We start from the raw sequence: 23656 nt of genomic DNA, 5'->3' as shown, positions 1-23656 counted from the left end.
TATATATATATATATATATATATATATATATATATATATATATATATATATATATATATATATATATATATATATATATATATATGTATATGTATATGTATATGTATATGTATATGTATATGTATATGTATATGTATATGTATATGTATATGTATATGTATATGTATATGTATATGTATATGTATATGTATATGTATATTGCTATGTGTAGTATGAATGTAATGTACACTAAGCTGTGCATAAAATTCAATATAGTTGAATATACCTGTCCTAAATCCCCCTCCTCCTACTTTTTTTTTTTTAGCTAAAGGTTATCACATCTTATGCGCAAAGAAGTTGCTCCAGCCTCTTAATAATTCTGATTTCTCTTTTCAGTCTCTGGGAATGTCTGAAGAATGTTGATCAGAACTGCACACAGTATTCCAAATGTGGTTGCAATATAGATTTATATAATGAATTTATGATATTGACAGTTTTCTACCTTTTGCCACAAGTTTATATTATATTCATATATATAACTATTATATATTCTTAGTTTTTTCTTTTACTTTTTCTGCCCATTCAAGTTTTTTCTTTCAGAGTTTTTATCTTTTTAACTGTAAAGTTCAATAAAATCTTTTTAACATTATACTTAAATAAGAATTCTAATACAAATTACAAAAAAGAGTAGGAAGTAGGAAGTGCAGAAAAAAAGAAAAAGTAAGAAAAAAATAAGGCTGCAACAAAGAGAAAAGAAATATATAAAGAGCTACTCCTCCCCCCAATCACAAGTATAAATAATTTTAACAACTTGTTATCTTTTCTTAAAATACAATAAACAACCTCTTCATGCCAACCTCTTATCTGTAAACAGATCCTTAAAGCCTTCAATCCTGGTCAGCAAAATCCAATTAAGAGTTACCAGAAATAACAGCGTATCTATTTTAATCTTGATCAAATAAACTCACTTTATAATTCTTCTTTTTACTTTTAACAATTTTTATCTTTATCCCTTCAATGGTCTCCTAGAACTTGTTTTCTTTTCATTTTTCCTTTGTTCCTTCTCAGAAAATTCTTCAGAGCTTTATAGATCTCTCTTGTAATCAAATGTAAGAGAGTTATCCAAGTCACTCTTTTGATTTGCCATTTGTATATTTTTTTTAGTTATTAAGACATCAACCAGTTTCATTTGAGAGTCCAGTATAACATCTTTTTTGTAATTTATCATTCTTGTAATTTATTGTTTTTAAATTTATTTTCAGATTAGTCTCAGTCTTGTCTGATAAAACTTGTTCTTTCTGATAACATCTTTTAAACACAGTCTGTCTATAATGGTATTTTATTTTTATTTATTTAGCATATGGCGAGACCACGATGCTAATTCAGAGTAGTAGTTTGACTGCCAATTTACTAGCTTTGTTGTAGGACATGCTCACCTGCTTCTCATGGTGCACCAAAGGAGGCGAGCTGGCTTTGAACCAAAACTAAGACCGACTATTCCTGCAGTATCATCTAAAGCAGAGTTTCCCAACCTGTGGCCATGGTCTATTTGCAACCAAGCCAAGTGAGCAAATGAAGCTGTGTGTGCATACACCTGCCCCTTGCACAAAACCCTCTCCTCTTCATCCCATCCCTCCTGTCCAGGCCATGAACCCGGAAAGGTTGGGGTATGCTGATCTAAAGTTCTCTCCCTCTCCAGAGTCACCTTGCAAATAGGCGTCACAACCAGGACAGTTCTGAGCCAGCAGGAATCTAACCACCTGCATGAGTCCATTTATAACTTTCCAAAATTAACATTCTAATCACACTTTTGCTGTTTATCTAAAATAAGGCTTTTTTTTCTGTCCTCATCTTAGAAGCTTAGCAGCTGTGAACTTAGTGTGAACCCCTCAATTTGAAGATGAGCCAGTTCCTGCAGTTTGCTCACAAGAAGCAGCTGTCTGGAGTACAAGTGGGCAATCTCACAATCTCTCCTTTATCAGGAAAGACTTGGCCAGCCAGAAATGATCACCTGGCTGCTGATCTTTCCATAATGCCATCTCCACTTCCTTGAAGATGTCTAGTTTGCCATGAATCCTCTCTGACAGTCTCTTTTCTCCAATGGCCCTGAATGTGGAATGTGTCTTTTCATAGCAATCATGCACTAACTCAGTTTTAGGGAAGAGAAAATTGCTGCTCTGAGTCTGTCATCTGAGTTTCCGTTATAAAAATGAGATTGCTAAGTTTCAGGGCTAAAATATTTTTTTGAAAAAACTCGAAACATGCTAAATAGCTGTAGGAACTGTTAATAGAATTATTCCAGACCTCTTTTATAAATGGCTACTGTTGGAAGGTCATTAATATACGTTCTTCACCAAATTTTAGTTGCTTCATAACTGTAATTCAAACTAATACTTCATGAATAACTCAAAATAATATTTCAAGAGTGTAATGGAATGTTTGTATGACCTGGGGGGATCAAGGAAAGACATGCTGCCTATGAAACAATCAAAGGCTTAACAGTCAGAGGAAGAAACTTTGGGAGATCTGCCCTAATTGATCAGTTAGCAGGGTTCCTTGAGGATCAGAGGCTATTCTTGAAATTCCTCTCTTTGGAAGAGAGTAGGAGACTTGCAAAATTGATGTCTGCCCCTCTGGGTAAACAGACAGGAAACCCAACTAGATGAGCCAGATCTACTTTATTGTGGGGCTACATTAACAGAGTCTTGGAAGTTACAAGCTTTCTGCCACCACTTTTAACCATCTGATTGGTTGCATTTTGAATCTGATTGGACAAAGAATCAATTGCCTCAGAAAGTATAACTCCCAATGATTTTGAGCATAGCACTGTCGATGTAAGACTAGCATGGGAGAACATCTGACTTGAATATCCTTTTTTTCCTTCTAGTTATTTAATAAAAAAAAGAACATACTATACCAGCCAAGTCAAAATTCTTCAAATAGTAGACAGATTCTCCATAATAATCTGTTGAGTCAATTATAAATAAAGCAAAAGTTGGAGTGAAAGGAAAGTAGAGGCTGATATTGAAGATATGGAAATGGCATTAGTAATTGATTAAATTCACATAAATGCTCTAAACCATTTTAACTATGGTTTGTTGGTTAAGAAAAAAAGGCTAAGTTCATACATATTGAACCATAGGCCATAGTTTACAAAGCACAGTGACTGATGTGACAAGTCACACTAAACTCTATGTGATTTATTAGTTTTTGCTTAATATGATTCACAGCTTCATGAGCTCAGCTAACTGTGGTTTATTTAATAAATCAAAATTAAGGAAATCACTTTGCAAAGGAACATTTATAGTTTATTATGACATAAGAACCAAACCCCAGTCTTGGGAGAAGGCGTGAGTTGTTTATATTAGCCTTGTGGCCACATATTCTGAGGTATTTAAAATGGTACGTGTATATGCTGGGATGAAGAAATAGCTGTGGTTTCTTTCTCTTTTTTGAATCCCAAAAATTCAGTGTCACTTTTAAGCTGCTCCAGTTTGCTGAAATGAAGAACTCATAGCTCTGGTATATACACAGGAAAAAGGTTTGTGGCCCCCTAGAAAGAGTTATATCATGTGCCAGACCCAAGTGACACGGTCTGCTTTCTATGTCAGGAACCCTCACCGTGCTTAAATATCATAAATCTGGGGGTGAGCAGAAAAGATTAATGGTCAGTTCTGCCAATATGCTGCTGTTAGACTTCTATGCACCGAAAAGTGCTTACAGGAGCAGTAGAATAACGTCACAAAAATTGTTTCTTTTTTTCTGGCCCTTATCTTCTACTATTGTTCAGACTTCTACAAGCCAAATCTCATAGCCCTATAAACTGGCCCTTTCCCACAGCATATACCCTTTTTAAAAATAAGTTGTCATGTATCTTTTTTCATCCTTTTGCAAATTTAAATAACATTTAAAATAACACTGGCATTTCTCGTATGGAATTTTTATTAGTTTCTAGACTTCTCAATGGGAAATTGGATTGGATTGTCACAGCTGTCTTTTAGCATTCTTTAACTAATTTTTCCATTTAAACTTTTTTAAAAAAATTACGGTGCTGGGCAATTTTTCACTGACTTGTGCTGAAGTTTACCGAGTATTTACTATGTACATACTGATGTATAATTTATGAATTCAATAATATTAAAGTCATTGCTGCTGATTAATATTCCTTGCTGATTTTAATATATCTTTTTCCAATACGGTGCCCTCCGATGATATGTCTGTGGGGTTCTGAGACTATGTGTCTGCAGCTCCCATCATCTCAGCCAGCATAGTCCAAGAATCTAAAGATGGCAGATGTTTTAGTCAAACACATCTGGCGAATACAAGAATGGAGAAGGATGGATGTGTTGGCTGGTGCTTGTCCTTCCAGAAAAATAATTGTAGTTTGTGCAGAACAGCATGTAATAATATACAAGGCACATTTGCTAAACATATTGTCTGCTTATATACACATGCAGAGGAGGTGGTGGAGAGAGACAGAGAGAAGCAGACGGTTTCACAGTGCAATCTACAAGGTGAACATGTGGAAGAACTGTTGAAAAGATAGGATGGGCTGTAGCTTCAAATGGCAAGAGAATAAATGGCAAGGAGAGAATAACTGACAAGTAGGAAATGTTTAAATATTTCCATGTCTCCTCATTCTCCCCTACAAATTATTATTTTTATCAGTGTTTTCAGTCAGTCCATTTTCCTGTGATATATATCCCGCTCCAATAGAATACAGTATACATCCCACTAAATTAACTAATTAGAAATAATAAAAAATTATATCTGGAGAAGAACTAGACGTAGTAGACCTCTACATATACCTTGGCCAACAGATCTTAATGGGCAGGCAATACAATAAAACAAATTGAATGGCATGTTAAATGTAATTGGCAGTCCTTTGGTAAGTTAAACGTAATTTTCAAGAACAACCTTTCCCTATGTCCAAAGAGAAAAGCTTTCGATCAGTGTGTGCTACCTGGTCTAACATATACTGGTGAAACATGGACACTAACCTCACATTCGATACAAAAGCTACGAGTAGCGCAAAGAGCCATGGAAAGCTGCATGCTCAGCATTGCAAGACAAGATGGAAAGACCTGCACATGGATTAGAGAACAAACGAAAGTACACGGTATCATCAAGAGAGTAAAAGAACTGAAATGGAAATGGGCTGGTCACAAAGCAAGAAGAACTGATGGCAGGTGCACCAAGACAGTCACAGAATGGATCCCACTTAATAAAAAGTGTCCATGAAAGAGACCTACAACCAGATGGATCGACAACATCAGCAAGTATTGTGGGCCTAATTGGCAACAGAAAACTCAGGACTATATTGGTTGGAAACATGCAGAAGAGCCCTTCATCCTGCAGTGGACAGACAATGGCTAGAATGAATGAATGAATGAATGAATGAATGAATGAATGAATGAATGAATACATCCTACTAAACTGAGCAATTTTCTCAACTCAAGCAGTAACAATAACTAAAAAGGAAAGAAGACAAACCATAAACAATACTACCAACAAAAAGAATTAGAGCAAACACATAATTAGCACTACTAAAAATAACAGACTTACTATTAAGGATCAAGGGTATATCTAAGTAGTAAGTTTGAAAAAAATGGTCAACAAACAGGATGTTTGTTCAGAGTCTTCAGAGCAGTAAGTTTCTGAAACTTACTGCTCTGAAGACCTCTTCTGGCTTTTAAAACTTATAGAGGACCCAAAAGAGCTAACAGGTTAGAGTTTGTTACCTCCTGGACAACGAACTGTGGGCAGCCCAGGGGTGAAAAGGAGTTTTACCTATGTGGGGTTTTGCGGAAAAACCTCAGAGCTAATTTTGCTTCTGCTGAGCCTAAATGGATCTTTCAATTAAGTTTTACTCTTGGTAATTCCTACGTGCCAGGAATTTCTTTTTTTGGAGGTGCCAAATGGAACAGTTGACATATTCTTATTATGGCAAGAGAAGGGGGAAGCAGATCTAGTAACTAGGGGTTTTCCACCTCATCTTACTTCTCTTTCAGACAGAACTGCTTTCCTGCTCCCTTGCCAAGGTAGCAAGAACTAGAAATGTGGACATTGCACTGTATTCCAGCTTACTTTTCTGCCAGCTCACAAATAGGAGAAAAAAAACATGCAGCACTACTATCTGGAAGTGCTCTAAGATGGATGCCCTCCTCTTGAAGGCTTTAAAACATAGAAAGAGGAAATGAGAAAGAGACGGTTTTGCCAGCATTCAGAGACACAGGGAGCAATAGAGGGAGAGTGGGAAAAGCAGGTACTATCCTGCAACAGTCAAGGCACTGTGAGAAGGACCCCACCTCCAGTTTGCCTGTCCCCTGCAACTGTCCTGCTTCCCTATCACTTGGTCATCAGAAACAAGACGTTTAGAGGAGAACCACATCAATAACAATTACCGAAGTAGCTGTTCTTTGCACTGCTCCTCCCACTTTATGACTGCTGTTCAGGAAAGCATGGAAGGCATTCATATTTCAAGAAGACCAGTCATGCACAGTTCTTTCATTAACCCATCCTTGCTCTTCCTCTGCATCATCATGCAGACATTCCAGGGCTCAGTCTTAGCTGAGCAAGAGGCAAGAGTGCTGCTTCAGATGTGGGACAACTGAGTACACAACTCTGCTGATCTGGGTGATTGTTTCTCCCACAGGATCTGCTCCAGCTCCAGTTGTGAGGGGGACCTTGGCAAAATATTTTCTATTGATGAAAGGAATTTCCTCATATAATAGGCACCCCCTGCCCAAGCTGGCACAGATGGATACATGAAGGTTCACCTTATTTCAACAAAGACTGGAGGTGAACTGAGTTCTACTCCTTTTTTCCCCTCTCTTAAGTAAACTTGCTCAGTGAAAGCCAATCTTTGAAGGAGAGAGATTTCTTTCTGGCACACACATATGAATGCCTTTCTAGGCCCTGGCCTGCTTTGACAGTTGTGGTAGAGTAGGAAATACTTGTCTCCTCCAGCAAACCGGGTTTATTGAAAAGATTTCCACCAGGGTTCTTTCTTGAATTCTATACGCTCCCAGCCATTAACCTCAATCTCAGTATCAGAAGCACAGCTCATTTTCCGCATCCTGCCCACCAATTCATACAGCTGTGTATTTTTTTTAATAATGGCATCGTCTGCAGAAATCCATAGGCTACTGCCCATGTTGTAACAAAGTTGCATGTTTATTTCTGCAAAAAACATCAGCGCAAACAGATCTGGATTGCAAAAATCTAGACTGGTAGAAAGCAGGTTAGCAATCTTTTTAGGGGTATGTGTGCTATTTTGTGGCCATACAAATGTTTGCAACCTTAACATGTCATGACAGTTTTCCTCCCATTCCTCTCTCCCATCTTCCCATCCCTAATCAATTAGCAACTTTATATGGCACACACATCATTTATAAATTGAGTTTTAAATTTCATTTCCTTTTTGGCTTTCAGTTCACACATTTTTTTCAAAACCATACTGGAATGATTACTCCCTCAGTGGCTGGATAGATATGTTTCCTTTGATGCCTTTGGCATAACTTCCTAGAACCATATTCTGTCGACACTGAGTACATGCACAGTATATTACCTAGGAAGGTAACTTTAAAGTTAACTCAGTCCTCCACTCCCTGAAGATTAGAGAGAGGGAAGATCACACCCATAGACCCAGCCTCCCTACCTCGCCGATCCATGTGAAACCTATCCTCTACGTCTAATAAAACAGAACTACCGCTCTGTTCCATTTTAAGATAGATTGCTTTGAGAAGGCAGGATATGGAAGGAAAGGCATGGGACAGACTTTGAAAGACATTTCCCATATCTCTTGTACCCTCAAAAAGTATTTGGAGGGGGAGATTAAAAAAAGACAAGAATAGGCATTAGGTAAAGGGCCCATATGCATCAAGGAGAGGCATTTAAGCAACTCCTTGATGCATGTGGGCCCTATATTGTTCTTGTGTTGTTGTACCTGATATTGTACCTATTGCTGAGGTCTTGAGTCTGATTTCAGTACAACTTTTCCGATTAGGCTTGAGCCATGAGCACTATAAGTGACTGACTGACTGACTGACTGACTGACTGACTGACTGATTTAGAAGTCAAATTTATAAAAATTATTACCAGTAACTTTTCCATCTGGCTCTTTTGGGACTGTTTCCCAAAGGTTAAAATGTACCTGGCATCAAAACAATAGATGAGGGATGCTGGTATGTGTGTGATGTGGGATAAATGTATTTGGTTTGTACATGTATGCAGATTTCCCAACTTTCAAAACAACACAGGGACAGGAATGCATTTGCAAGCTAAAATGCCCATTAGTCACAATTTTGCAACATATTATAAGATGAAAATGTATGCCAGTGTTCAGCGGAAAGACAACACTGAATGCATACAAAGATTATGGAACTTGTAGACACATACCCAGATACATGCTCACAAAAATACTTTTTTTTTGTCCCTAGAGATGTTGGAAGATCATGACTGCAGAGCTTCCTGGCTGCTGGAGGAGAATTTATGAGGATAGTATAAGACTGGACATTTTGTCTTCCTGTAAAAAAAAGTCTCGGGGCTTCTATGATATCCTTCCAAGGGCCACACAACTCTCAGCCCAAACCACCTCACAGGGTTATTGTTGTGGGGAAAAGAGGAGGAGGAAGATGTGTTGGATATGTTTGTTGCCTTGGTTATTTGTAAAACAATAAAGGCACGGTACAGATAAATAAAAGTAAGGTGAAAAAAATAAGGTTCTACATTTAGGCAAGAAAAACCAAATGTACAGGTATAGTATAGGGGGTACCTTGCTCAATAGTAGTAACTGTGAGAGGGACCTCGGAGTCCTAGTGGACAATTTATTTATTTATTTATTTATTTATTTATTTATTTATTTATTTATTTAATTAATTTTTACCCCGCCCTTCTCCTTACGGACTCAGGGCAGCTGACAGCCTGATAAAAAACAAATACAAAAAATACTACAATACTATCATTAAAAACATAATTAAAATGAAATATTAAATTGGCCTTTGTTAATTTAAAATTATCTTTAAAACCCCACTAAATCACTTAAATATGAGCCAGCAGTGTGCTGCAGCTGCCAAAAAGGCCAACACAGTGCTGGGCTGCATTAACAGAGGGATAGAATCAAGATCACGCGAAGTATTAATACCACTTTACAATGCCTTGGTAAGGCCACACTTGGAATACTGCATCCAGTTTTGGTCACCACGATGTAAAAAAGATGTTGAGACTCTAGAAAGAGTAGAGAGAAGAGCAACAAAGATGATTAGGGGACTGGAGGCTAAAAAATATAAGGAACGGTTGCTGGAATTGGGTATGTCTAGTTTAATGAAGAGAAGGACGATGGGGGGACATGATAGCAGTGTTCCAATATCTCAGGGGCTGCCACAAAGAAGAGGGAGTCAAGCTATTCTCCAAAGCGCCTGAAGGCAGGACAAGAAGCAACGGATGGAAACTAATCAAGGAGAGAAGCAACCTAGAACTAAGAAGAAACTTCCTGACAGTTAGAACAATTAACCAGTGGAACAATCTGCCTCCAGAAGTGGTGAATGCTCCAACACTGGAAGTTTTTAAGAAGAAACTGGACAACCATTTGTCCGAAATGGTATAGAGTTACCTGCCTGAGCAGGGAGTTGGATTTGATGACCTCCAAGGTCCCTTCCAACTTTATTATTATTATTATTATTATTATTATTATTATTATTATTATTATTATTATTATTACTACTACTACTACTACTACTACTACTACTATTATTATTATTATTATTATTATTATTATTATTATAAATAAACCCAAATCTCTCCAATTATATCACTGCATCTTAAAACATCACTAGTAGTCATAATGATAGCAGCTGCAGGAATTTTGCCAAAGCACAAGCAACCAGTCCCATTCCACATGATTCAGTTGGAACAGAAGATCTGGATCAGCTTAACTTCAACATATATTAAACAACCTTTTGATTTGTAAATCCCTTGCTTTTAATCTGCTATATTGAAAACACCCGACCCATACCCTCTGCTCTAGTGATAAAGGTGTACCCTTGCTTTTGAGAACATAAAGAGCTTTCCCTTTGGGCCACAGCACTTGATAAAGAAATGAATCTTTGCAATTAATAATTCTATGGGCTGAGATTTTGTTTAATAACCCTTGTGTCAGTGATAGATCTAGAAAGCGAAGTTGTGTTTATATGCAAGTGTGCTTACAGCAGGAAGAAGTGGGGAGAAGGAGTAATTTGATTGAGGCTAGAGGCTTTGGCATGCATGCATTACAAAGCAGCTCTTTAGCAATGGCTGGGGGGGAAGAAAAATCTACCAGCATGACAAATTGTTCCCTCCGCTCTTTCTCCTCCCCCCATTCTTCCCCCACAAATGTGCTATCTGATTAGGCAGCAGCAAGCCAATCAGAGGGCATGATTGGGGAAATATTTCCTCCTTGACATTCAAGAGAACAATTCCTTACCAGGGGAAAATTACATTAAAAAAATAAATGGAAAAGCATCAATCAGCTAGGAAAATATATTCAGGTTTTTGGCTCTCTGGAGAGAAAGCAATTTTTTAGAAAACTTAAATAGGACTAAAGGGCCTGGCTTGATCTGAGGGCTGGTTTTTTTATGGATAACACTGCAGCAGTTGTGATTGCTCCCCTCTTTCTCTAGAGAATGTCACTCCATATTCAGTGAAACTTTGAATATTCATCCACTGAATATGTACCTAGAGATGTGAGCATGGATAAACATCATCCATAACCAAAATTTGCGAACCTATAATGAAAAAAAAATGGGGAAATTATTTTTATTTTTCTTGTTTTTTTTAACAAAGAAAGTTTGGACCTACATGTTTGAGGAATAGTTTGAGGTCTAAGGGCTGCTTTTCAGAGCAAATCAAAATAACTATCAATAAATATTCTTTGGCATTGAATCTATCAATAAAAGTGATAGCTTTGGACTATGGTAGCTCTTTAGAAATGTATACGAAGTTCAAAGCAGTTAGACAAAAATATCACCAGCATTATTAATGAATGTTGACCAGTTATAAAAGTCCTCAGAAAGGGCCATTAAAATAATTGACAGTCTTACCAATTAGATTGTTAACTTTTCACCTTTCTAGTGAGAGGTGGGGAATGTCCACTAAAACTTAACCACAATTTGTAAGTAGGCCAGGGAAGATAAAACATACTGTGAAAATATCTTACATTTAATTTGTTTCAGGACCATTTCCAACACAGATCAAAGTTTAATTGTGTCAAAACTTTGTAATGCTCAGCAGGGCTCAGAAATGTCTTGGGGTGCCTTGCAATACAGGTAGTCCTCAACTGACTGAAGTTAAAACAGCTCTGGAAAAAGTTAGTTAAGACCGTTTTTCAGACTTATAACCATTGCAGGATCCCCATGGTCATGTGATCAACATTCAGATGCTTGGCAACTGACTCATATTTATGACGGTTGCAGTGTCTCAGAGTCATGTGATCTTTTGCCTCCTTCTGACAAGCAAAGTCAAAGGGGAAGCCAGATTCACTTAGCAACCATGTTACTAATTTAACAACTGTGGCAAGAAAAGTCACCTGATGAGGCAAAATTCACTTAACTGTCTCACTTAGCAACAGAAATGTTGGGCTTAATTGTAGTTGTAAGTCGAGGACTACTTGTATATAAAAACAAATGGGAATGTCAGAATCAATAAACTGTGCTGCATAAAGTGAGCAACAGAATATTACCTGTAAAACATAATACCAAAAGGACATCTAAGATACAGAAATGCACTGGCTACACAGATCCTTGACTCTTGTCTCTTCCAGCTCTCCATTCTTGTACAAAAACAGACCAAATCGGCTTGTGTCATTTTAGCAGCCTGTGGCTTCTCTAGTGAGGCAACACAAGGGAAGGGATAGGATCATTTGAGGGGGAGGATCCTTGACACAGGAAAGCAAGAAATATTATCTTAGTACCAAGGCAACCTAAGCCTTGGACACTGTCTTTTACACGAATCCATCTGATTTTTGCCAATCCTTAATACACTGTAAACATCACAGAGCATCTGCTAGATTAAACACCTTTCCTTCAGCAGACACTGATGGGAAACATACCGTTCCAGGAAAGGCTTCGCCACTGTGACTCCTGTGCCAGAGAGGATATGCGGCATATCAGTTGCACTGTAATTTCTACTCAAACTTGCACAATGTATTAATGCAGCCCCTTCTCTCCCAGGAGAGAGATGATCACTGGTACGTCTCCTCCCTCCTTTACAGATCCTAAGTTCTCTATTGCCAATAATGTAGCCAAAGTTTGCCTTGCTACCATGAGTCTGAGACCTCAAATATAACCTATTTAAATTGCAGTTGACACCTTCAACATTGGTGTCTGTAACTATATTGTTTTCGTAGAGTATTTTGGTCCATTTGACTTGTTTTTCCAGGGTTCAAGAATCCTGAATCAAGATGCAGTGGTAGGTGCTAGAGCCAATACAGAGGCTGAGATGGCCTCCAGGATCTCTGGAGCTTGACGAGCCAGGATTTTGTGAAGCAAATCCTAGAAACTCCAGTGTAGCAACAACTTTGGCAAAGATCATGGTGCTAGTAACAGCACAATGGAGATGGGGCACATATGCTGATGTTTGGGAAAATGCAGCTGATCTGAGAAAATGGTAGGATTGTCAATAGCAGGAGCAACAGTAATGAAAACATAAACGTGAAGGATACCTGGTAATCACTCAATTTTGGACACAGGCTGAGAATTTTGAGGGTCGAGTTAAGGGAGTGGTTGAGTGTTTGTCTGGCCCTGCAGCTGTCTCCAAAAGCCATCTCAGTCTATATACTCCACGTTAGCCTCCATAGGGAAGGAGGAACTGGCTATCTTGGCTGCTTTTCAAGAGTATGCCAGGGCTGTCACACTCCTTTGATGGCTCTTGCACTGTTATGACCAAGCAGTCTTGATTCAGATGGACTTCCCAGTCTCAGCATTGGGTTGACAGACAAAGAGAGTTGCCATTCATGTCCAGGATTAGGTTGGAAAGACAACAGTGGTGTTTCTGGTGCCCTTCTCAATAGAGTTGGGAGCTTGATCTGTTGCTAATGAAGTAAGGGCAAGCTGGGATCAAAGGTAGTAGGTGAGGGCAGTGAATGAGAACATGAAATACTGAGGGGGGAGGGCAAGGGGCTGCTGAGTGCTACATTGTTGACAGAAGTAGCCCAGGCATACTGGCACCCTGGCCAAGGAATTATTTGGGTATAAGATGGCACCCGATGATCTGTAGAGGGGATGTCAGGAGATAAAGAAGGTGGCAGGATTTTCATTGCAATGTTCAGAAATAAATATGGGGAAGGCTGGGGGTAGTCCGTTCCCAGAGGAGACAGATCTGTTGTTTGAAACTGATCCAGCCTTCTAACTTCCAGCACTCATCCCCAGGGCCCTGATTTTTGGATCCTTAGTAGCACTGGGCTACTTAATGCCAGGTTGATCTGTGCTAAAGCTTCCCTCAGTTAAATCTGACTTTGGATCAAAGTGCTGCCATGACATGCATGACCAAGATCTGGCCCAGCCTGGAGGTGGGAGGCAGCCCACTCAGAGATGTACAGGTAGTCTTTATCTTATCACCACAATTGGGACTGAAATTTCCATTATAAGTCACTTGTTTTGTAGGTCAAGTCAGACTCAATTTTATGAGCATTTTTATGGTGGCTGTTAAGCAAATCACCATAGTTATTAAATGAATTCAAAGTCATTGAACAAACACTGTGGTCATAAATGCAAACCCCTTCTTCCAAATGAGTGCTTTTTCTTTTCCCTTTTATCCTACACTTTTTTCTCTTTCCCTTCTCCTCCCCTTCCCCCCCCCATTATTCTCATTTTTCTTTGATAAACTAATAAAAAGATTGTAACAGGGTGCTTTTTTTGGCCAAAAACTGGCAAAAAATGGTTGCAAACTTTGATCATGTGACTACAGGACACTGCAACTGGTTGTAAATGTAAGCCAGTTGCCGAGCATCCAAATGGCAATCATGTAAACATGAGAATAATGTCATGGTCATAAGTGTGAGGACCAGATTTTTTAGAACCATCATAACTTTGAACAATCGTTAAATGAATAGTTATAAGTTGAGGACTACCTGGGATGGAGTGATTCAACCATCCTGGTTCTTCTTCTTGTCTCCGGGGCATTAAATATTATCAATTACAGTATCCTTCTGGACTGACTTTGGGGGTTGTTAACCGGAGTCATGGTGTTGTGGTGGTTCTTTTCTTTTCTTTTCTTTTTTTCTCTTTTCTTTTCTTTTCTTTTCTTTTTTTCTCTTTTCTTTTTGCTGCCCTGGTTACCAATAGGCTTCTAGATGAAATTCAAGGTGTTAGTTGTCATCTACAAAGCCTGTACAGTAAAGTTGACATGCATCAGATCATGATATATTGCAATTACCCCCCCTAGAACAACATTCCCTCACCTCATCCCATATTTGTACAATCCTGAAATTGTCCACCTTTAAGAAAAGCACCTAAACACCTCGTTTTTCTATAGGGATTGGGCTAGGATTTTAGGGGTACCCACTATTAGGTTGTTATTAAATTATTTTGTTTTTCCTCCTGCAGTTTAGTTATCAGAATTCTATTTTAATAGTTCCGTTATGTTAACCTTTCTCTGCTCCCCAGTCTTGTGTGAGTAGGCAGCCGTAAAAGTTGACATTACACATGGATATTCTTATATGCCTGTTATTTTGAGAGGCGCAGATCAGGCCAAGTGACAGGATTTTGCAAAAAATCAGATCACCCCCATTCTTTAATTAAGAGCAGAGCTTGTACAAATGTTTCCAACTCTTGTTCATGATTTAATTACTTTTTAGTATATTTAATTGAACGAATATTTCAAACTATATCAGTGATTAACTCCGCAGAATCTGTAGCTAAAATAAGAAAACTTTAAAGCATGGAAAATTTTTAAATCTTGGGAGATTGACACCACAATTATCAGTGATGCAGCACCATTTAAATGAAGTGCTCATCACAAATTCCATTTGGCAAGGAGGGCATAAATACAACAATGCTTTCTAGAGTGTCAAACAATCTTTAAGTCAAGGATTAACCAGGGCTGGCTTTTTATGACATCTACCAGAGCACCCTTGTGCATGCTGATTCCAGCAGCAGTGGAACAGACAGACTTTCTTTTTACTTATTATCCGTTGGATGGCTTTTGTAGGAAGGTCATAAGACTAACTGATGTTACCTGCTTTCCCATCAGAGTGGGGAAACCAAAGTAAACAAACAATAGGCATAACTTTTGTTCTATGAAAATAGCCCATTTCTTGAGAACCATAATACAAAAGAACCGTAATAATAAAAAAAAACCAATTATGTTAGGAACTATACCAGAACTCTGACGATTGTTGGCAATACATGAATATCTAATTTTCTGAGGTGATCACTGCTGGACTACTACATACCCTTAAAAATGAGCAATGAGTGTAGGGAAGCTCATGGCCTCAGACAAGTAATAGCCAGTGCATTGAGACAGGGTGCAGTTACCTGTCCTGTTACTTACATGCCATGCCAACCTGATAACTGCATTTGCTATTGTGATATATGTGAAAGAGACCCCAATTTTAAGTTTGTGAAATGTTTCTTCTTGCAGCTGAGCCTTGCCTGTCTTGTTTCTGCTTTATCTTGCCTGTCCTCTTATTAGGATTGCTCAGTGGTATTGAATGCGTCTTGCTGGCTCCAGACACCTTTCTATAAACCAGTCTGCCTATTTCTTTATGGATTACAATATATAGTCGGTTTGTAGCACAGCTAAATAGATGGAAAATGGTACAAGAATAATATTTGTAGGACAAGAACCTCTATGTCAAGAGGAAACAAGAGGAAACCTCTAAGTCAAGAGGAAACAATGTATATTTGTGTGAGACAGTGTGTATATTTATTTGTGAGATTGATGAAAATACTTGCTCATGATGTATTTGTACAAATGACATGAGTGATGTAAATTACATAATTGGTGCCATTTGCAGAATGACCCCATAACATGGATGAGATTTTTTTTAGCTTCTACCAGATGTTTTTGCTTATGTGACTTTGGAGGTTCAGAAAGAGAATGTTTAACAAGGCCAATGTCGTCAAAGTTCACATGTTGTCTTACTCCTATACAAATGACAAACAGTTGTGATGGTGAGTCTCCTTGAAATATTCCTCTCTTGATATTAACCTCTCCCAGCCTATTACCATTGATTAGCAACTGGGTCTTCCATTATGCCATCAATCTTTGCATGAAACTTTTGATGTTTTTACTGATTCCTGTTATTTCTGGATACTTGATTATCCAATCATGTGGCAAGGAGTCAAATGCCTTCTGGTAATCAATCCAAGCTACATTCAAGTTAGTCTTCCTTCTCTTACAGTTTTCCAAAATCATCTAGTCAGTTTGGCTCTGATTTTTTCTCTGTTGTTTGGGCAATTTTCTTTCTGCTCAGGTGGAAAGGGCTTGTCTGCAACTAGATGCTATTGGAATGTGTCAGCTACCACGTCAGTAAGCAATCTGAAAGTTATTGGTAAGCAGGTAATTGACCTGCAGTTGTCTGGTGCTGCTTTTTTGTTGGATCTTCCATTGTCAGATAGGGAATTAAGAGATTCCTGGATGGAGAAAGTTGTCTAAAAATAATATGGTAATACCATGTTCAAAGTACCTCAATTACATAAAGACTAGCTTGCCATGTCAGAAGAAATCTATCACACGTAGTAGTAGAATGGATTTAAGATGTCCTTGTTGACACCTCTTAGCTTATTTAATGATTATTGTATTGCATTCTTAATGACTACCAGTATGTTTGTACTACAATAACAATTGTCCATTTTTATTAGATATATTCTTGCATTGTAGATTGCTTAGAGCTATTTCTGACTGAGGTGGCAAATGATTATTCCATTACACTGACCAGTGTTTTTTTTTTCCATAATGTGGAACTTGACTTACAACTGCATGGCATGGAACAAGTAATATTTTATGGCAAGGAAGAGCTAATTTAACAAAAGAGAAGGTAGCGCTGGCAGATTCCTGCTCAGGCCCTATCCAAGGCTAAGATGGAAGCATACATGCAACAAACTGGTACATTTTCTCTGCCCTGACCACAGATGGCCTGAATCACTTCACTCTGCAGCCCACTGACCCAAACAGCCTCTTCAGCTGAGCGGCACTGTTGCAGTTCATGAAATGAAATATGTAAATGAAGCTGCATAAACTCTTTCTTTCTTTTTTCTTCAAAGCACACCCTAGCACATTATTCAGAACCTCATCATTGTAATCTGGAGAGTAAATAACCTGCTGAATGAAAGGTGCCATTTCAGGGCTATAAAAACAGGAATTCATTATATTCCCTTTTCCTAATGGGACACTGTAAGCTGTGTGGTGTGATATTTTTTTTTTGAAGCAGCTGGAGCATTAGTAGCTCTGCTGCCCCATAATTCACTGTAAATTGTAGGAATTCAGCCTTCATCTGTGTCATTACCGGAAGATGGAGTATTGGTGCTGCTTGGAATTAAGTTTGTATTCATTTTGCTGATTTTTTTTGTTTCTAATATTTGCTCCCCCTACAGAAATTGTTACTATTATAGAACAATTCATGAGGTTGACTATTCCATCTTTTATATACAGAATGTATCTTGGAAGCAATGGCAAAATGTAAATTTTCTCCCCCTATGACTTAATCCAACGTTTAAACAACAGGATGGATTAAAGATGCACCATACATATTAATGGAAACGGTGAGTTACTGTGTTTTGTTTCCTATGAGCACAGCCCATGTACCGACCTTTTTTTCCCCCCTCTGGTTTGCTCAGTTCTCCATTCAGCCTCAATTTCTGATTCAAGTGTTGATCTGACCTCCCTTCCCCTTCCTCCTCTTCTTCCTCCCTTTCTGTTTCATGCTCTGTGACTGATAAAAACTGTCCCAGTAAATCAAGAAGAACAATACCCTCTCCCTCAATCCATATATTAGAAACCCAAAGCTCAGCATGTCTGGTCATCGAGATAAATCCCCAAGTTATTGTCAAGGCTGAACATTGAGTTATGGTCAGCAACGCTATTGCTCTATTAAACCTTGCAGTCTCTTCTCTCTTCTGCACACGCTTCGTAGCTCCCGCTGTCATTCAGGGCAGATAAATTACAAAAGATGATTTTCAAAAGCCTGCCAATTCCTTTCTGTAGCTTGTCTATCCTTTATCACCAGTTTTGGAACCTTTCTTTCATTCTTTCTTTCTTTCTTTCCTTCCTTCCTTCCTTCCTTCCTTCCTTTTCTTTTCCTAGGTAAGCTATATATTTTGTTAAATGTCAAGAAGTTTTGGATTACTTGAAATGCTGATCCTAGACTCAGGCTTGTTTAATGAGATTAGAAACTGACCATTGATTCTTTCTTGAAGATCTGGGAAAGGATTTTCATCCAACAACTACAAAAGCCTTCCTAATTTACTTCAGAGTTTCCAATTCTTAAGACAATCTCCTCCTTCTCTTCTCTAACAAGTTACAGTATATGCATAGGTATCCAAAGGAATGAAGTGGATGAAGAGAGGACATGAAGATTCAGGAAACATTTTTGTCCGGTCCCAAACCTCAGCCTAGACCTGTTACCGATTCCTTTCTTTCAACCATATACACAGTATATACCATTCTTTTGTGTGTGATGTGGGACACAGTAAAATGGATTACAAGGCAGTTTCTAGATTAGAGATCTTAGCTTGCATAGAACAATGTGAACATGGTTGAGATAAAACTAGTGTTTGATTGCTTCTGTAGCATTCTAGCCAAATTATTGCAACATTTACCAGTATTGTCCTCACTATTAATGGGGGATGATGGGTGTGGAATGAGCATAGATAAGTGGCAATGTAATAATTTTATTTCACAAACAACATGATCTGTTTTTCTTTCTTTCATTAATTCATGCTCTTTATCATTTTGTCTTCTTAGAGTCCAAGTCATAATCTTCCAAATGCCATGGTTTCCAACAGAGGGACTCAGAAATAGTGACTTCTTCTCACCATTATGGCTTTGGTCAATCCAGGTTTTCACATAAGACTTAGTGAGAGATAGAAAGAGAATGATGTCATAAATCTGAGTGAAGGTAATCTGATCTTACCTTGTGAGTACATGCAGGGAAATGAAGATGTAGGTTTAATTATGAATAAAAGGACTAAACTGTATTTCAGAACCATGAATTGATGCTGTTGAGGTTATTATGGGGGTGTATGAAAGTAGGTATTCATAGAATGATGATAGTGGCATCATTTAGGGGAATGGTGACAATGAAAAAAAAAACCAGATATGAGGGTGCGAGGAAATTGTGCAATGTTATGAATGAATGTGATCCAAGGGAAAGGGGAAACTGCCCTGCTATATGACATGAATGGATTGCTAGGAATGAGATGAAAAAGCACACAAAAAGTGATTGAGCCATTCAAAGATGCAAGAATAAATGATAATGATGACTTTTTTCTGAGTATCTGGTGAATGTATTTCTGTATTGTCTTTATTTATTACATCTTTGATTGTTATTGGCTTAGGGAAGTGGTATAGAAATGTATCAAGTAAAGAAAGAAGGAAGGAAGGAATTGAGTCAGTAAAATTAATGCAAGTTTGAAAGGAGCTACATCTTTTTTCAGGCTCTTTCAAAAGACCATTGTGATGAATAGCCGTGATCTGCTTACAAAACATATTCTAGACAATTTTTGAAGCATGCAGAACTCTAATAAAAATAGATTAAAGAAAGCTAACTATATGCAATTAATTTGCAACTAAGCTCTCTGGTAAATGCCTTGTTTTACCAATATAATGATTATTCTTAAATCCAACAGCACATACTGTACATACTAAAGAAAGCAAAACTCATATGTAAGATGTACCTCCTCACAGGCATTAAAAATACTGATCAGGCAGATGATGCCAGAACAGAACCAAGCTTTAGGTTCCATGAATAATCTTCCAGGGGAGAAAATGTTTTCCTGGCTGTACAAGACAAATGGATTTATCTAGGCAAATTGGACAATGAGTTAGAAAAGGAAAGGAATAGGAAATTTGAGATCAGGAATTATGTCTGATTAGACTGCTCCTCCTTATTCTTTCTGGCATCATCTCCATTCTGTCTACTGGAATACTTAACTGGTGTCCATAATTCAAGGGCTGTTATAAAATTGAAAGAAGTTGGTTTGTAGCTATTTGTTTGATTCACATCTAATAAAAATAAGGTCCACTGAGAAGGGAGGGCACACTTGCTTGGGTAGAACTGTTGCCTACACATCTATATTCACAATGGGTCATTTTCTCCATCAAACTTTGGGCTGCCCAATGTAGAGATTCATTGCAATAGGCATAGGCATAGGCAGTTCTCAGAGAGCAGCGCTTTTGAATCTAATTGAACATTTCTAATTTATTTTCTGGAGAAATGAATATACCTCATGCAATCCTTCGGAATTCTTCTTCGGAGTAGTTTTCACATTAGTCTCATCTCCCTCCAATGTGCAAGTTCTCCATCCCTGTACATCACTAGAAAAGAAAGTGTTTGGAGAGATGGTTTTAATTAGCTAAATTGTCTAATTGATGTCCACAGAAATATGCTACCTCTGACCTGGATTAGTTCGCCTAAGTTAACACAATTCCTTCTGTTAGTATCCAAAAACAGTAGAACATACTCATCCTATAGGTATTTGGAAGAATGCCAGGTGCCTCCACTAGGTGGCAGACGAGCATGGTATTAATGCTCTGGTATTTTGTTGTTTGGTTTTCTTTTGTTTCTTTTGTTTATTTTGTTATCTCATTTCACTGCTTTGTGGTGGTGGTTGTGAATGTTTTAAGTTACATAGACACTTTTTAGTTTTACCTGATGGAAACAAGGGAGCAATGCCCAGTGTGCATTCCTTGGGTACAAACTTGCTATGTCATCTATTCCTGTTTGCGTTGTATTAATTTTGAACTTTGAGATAAACAACACACAAGGCTCTTGGGAGATAAGAAATAGACATCTGAACAACTGCTCTTCCAGGTGCAACAGTTCAAAAGAAGGTAGCATTTCTTCTGATGCAACAAATATATGTCTGCATTTGCTCTGAACACAGGACAGTCCCAGTGAAACAGTCCCAGAAACTTAGTCAAGTTCTGCCAGAGGCTGCCCTCCACTTCTTCCAAAAAGATGACTTTTACCCAGCCTTTCCCAGCCTGTGACCTCCAGACACGCCCAATGGTTCCTAGGACTACTTCTCTATAAGGAAACATCAATCTCCTGTTGGATTTTAATTTGTATAATCCTTCATTTAGTGTTTCTGTTTTGCAATTAGGGGCATTGAATTCCAACACAAGGAGGGAGCACTATATTGTGGGAGGATGCCACTGCACCTTGTAACAGGCAAAAAGTTCATGAACTATGGAAATGAACAATAGACAGTGCAGTTACTTCTGCCTCGACTGAGAGGTTCTGTTTATGACTGTCAATAGCCTGACCAGATCAGTCCAAGCTGGTAGCACGCAATACAGATCCAGCTCTAAATTTTCTTGAAATCTCATAGTGCCAGTGTTATGATGACGACAATGATGATAAAAAAAAATAGTAAACTTGTAGTAAGATTCTGAGTGGCTCACAACAGTCAAACAATTATGACAACCAAATCAATGAAACATAAAAGACAAAGATAAGTGTGACGAAGAGAGGGGTCACACTGTCCCTCACCAAAGGCCAGGGTGAAGAATCAGGTCTTTACAGCTCTTCTAAAGAGCCTCAGAGTGGGGGGGGAGGGTCATCTGGGGAACTTCATTCCAGAGGGCAGGTGCTGCTATAGATAAGATGCACTTCCAATGTCCCAATAGATGACATGTTTTAATTGAAGGAACTCTGCAGAACTTGACCAATCAGGCAGAAGTTGTGGGAGATAGGCAGTTCTTCAAATAACCAGGCCCTACCCCATGTAAAATCTGCTAAAATCAACGGTGGAAAGAAACTTAAGAAGCATTGGTCCTAGCGAGGAAGGCCCTTGAGCGCTTCTCTGAAGTGACCTGAGATATTGTATTGCCTGAGGCTTCAAAGCCTTTCCAAGAAATGTTAAGAAGATAGTAACTAAAGCTATTCAACTTAGATTAACACGTCATACAATCCTGTAAGTGTCTCTCTTCTACTCGGAACTGTAAAAATGGTCCATCCTTTCATGCCATCTCAATCAGGTGCCTGAGGAGAGCATTTCATTATTATTTTTTAATGATGGGGCTGTCTCCGGCTCTGCTTCAGATGGCAATTTGTCTTTTACTGTGATAGGTGTCTCCCTATGTTCCTAGAAGTCCTGTTCCTCTGTGATGAAACACAGTAGCCCTGTTTCTTGTTGATTTATACAGACGTCTAGCCTATCCTTCAAGACAACGCATTTCCAAGGCAGTTTGCAAAAGCAACATAGGCATCTTCTTCCCTTCAAGGCTCACAGAGACATATGCACATCTTCCACAGATCATTTGAGCATCACAGCCTGCCTGTACGCATGACATCCTAATTTCATTAGACTTTCATTTCCAGTCTAATTCTGTCACGCTGCTATGCACCACTGCCATAGATTAGTCACTTTGCCAAAACACCACTCCACTAATGAGTTAATCCAAATGCCCAAATGGCCCAGATCAGATTGAAAGCAAGACAGGCAGAAAAGGGGTGTGTACACGTGAGAGACCATCTTTGGGCTCAGGTTGTGTTTTTTTTTTAATCTCTGTTAAATTAGCAAGGAGATGAAAAACAGTAGATAAAAAAAAGGGATTTCTTTGTTTTGTACTAGGAATGGGTTGTTTTTTTTAAAAAAAGAGATAGTATCCTGTCTGCTGAACTTATATAGATCTTTCCTTATACTTAATAATAATAATAATAATAATAATAATAATAATAATAATAATAATAAAGTTGGAAGGGACCTTGGAGGTCATCGAGTCCAACCCCCTGCTCAGGCAGGAACCCTACATCATTTCAGACAAATGGCTGTCCAGTTTCTTCTTAAAAACTTCCAGTGTTGGAGCAAGTGTGGTAGGGAAATTGCAACAATCATCCACCATAGATTGATGCTGCAAAATACTATCTTTTTCCCCTTAGTAAATGATATTCGTGGAACACCTATTTAAGATTATCCCTTTGCTTTGCTTTGTTTGTTTTACTCTGCTTTCCTAGATTTTGGACACTTTTTAAAGTTTCCTGTGAAAATGATATTTACTTAGACCAGTGGTGGCGAACTTATGGCACGCATGCCAGAGGCGGCACTTGGAGCCCTCTCTGTGGGCACACGTGCCATTGCCCCAGCCTCGCCTTTCCCCCATGACCCCCTCCTCACCAGCAGCCCCCCTGGAGGAGAGTCGTCCCCGAGCGTGGCCCACACGGAACAGCGCAGCCAAGGACATGGCAGCCAGGCAGCGTAGACAAGACTCTGCCCTCGTGCCCCATCCCGCACAGTTGATGCTGTGGGGCACGGGCAGAGGGCGTGGCCACCATGGCGCTGCTGGGCTGCCTGAGCGATCTGCGATGGGCCCTGGAGGCGGTGAGTGGCCCTGCGGGCAGGCGGGGTGAGGAATGAGGTGGGGTGGATCAGGGGCCCACCTTGACATTTTCAACTGCCATACTGCAGTTTTACTCTTTTTACAATATCTCTTGCCTTGCCGCCCCCAACTAGGGGCATAGAGCAGGCTCAAGTCGCAA

The sequence above is a fragment of the Protobothrops mucrosquamatus genome, unplaced genomic scaffold (assembly GCF_001527695.2).
Source record: "Protobothrops mucrosquamatus isolate PMUCROS unplaced genomic scaffold, P.Mucros_1.0 scaffold_9, whole genome shotgun sequence".
NCBI classification, from domain to species: Eukaryota; Metazoa; Chordata; class Lepidosauria; order Squamata; family Viperidae; genus Protobothrops; species Protobothrops mucrosquamatus.
Note: the sequence above shows the minus strand (reverse complement) of the source record.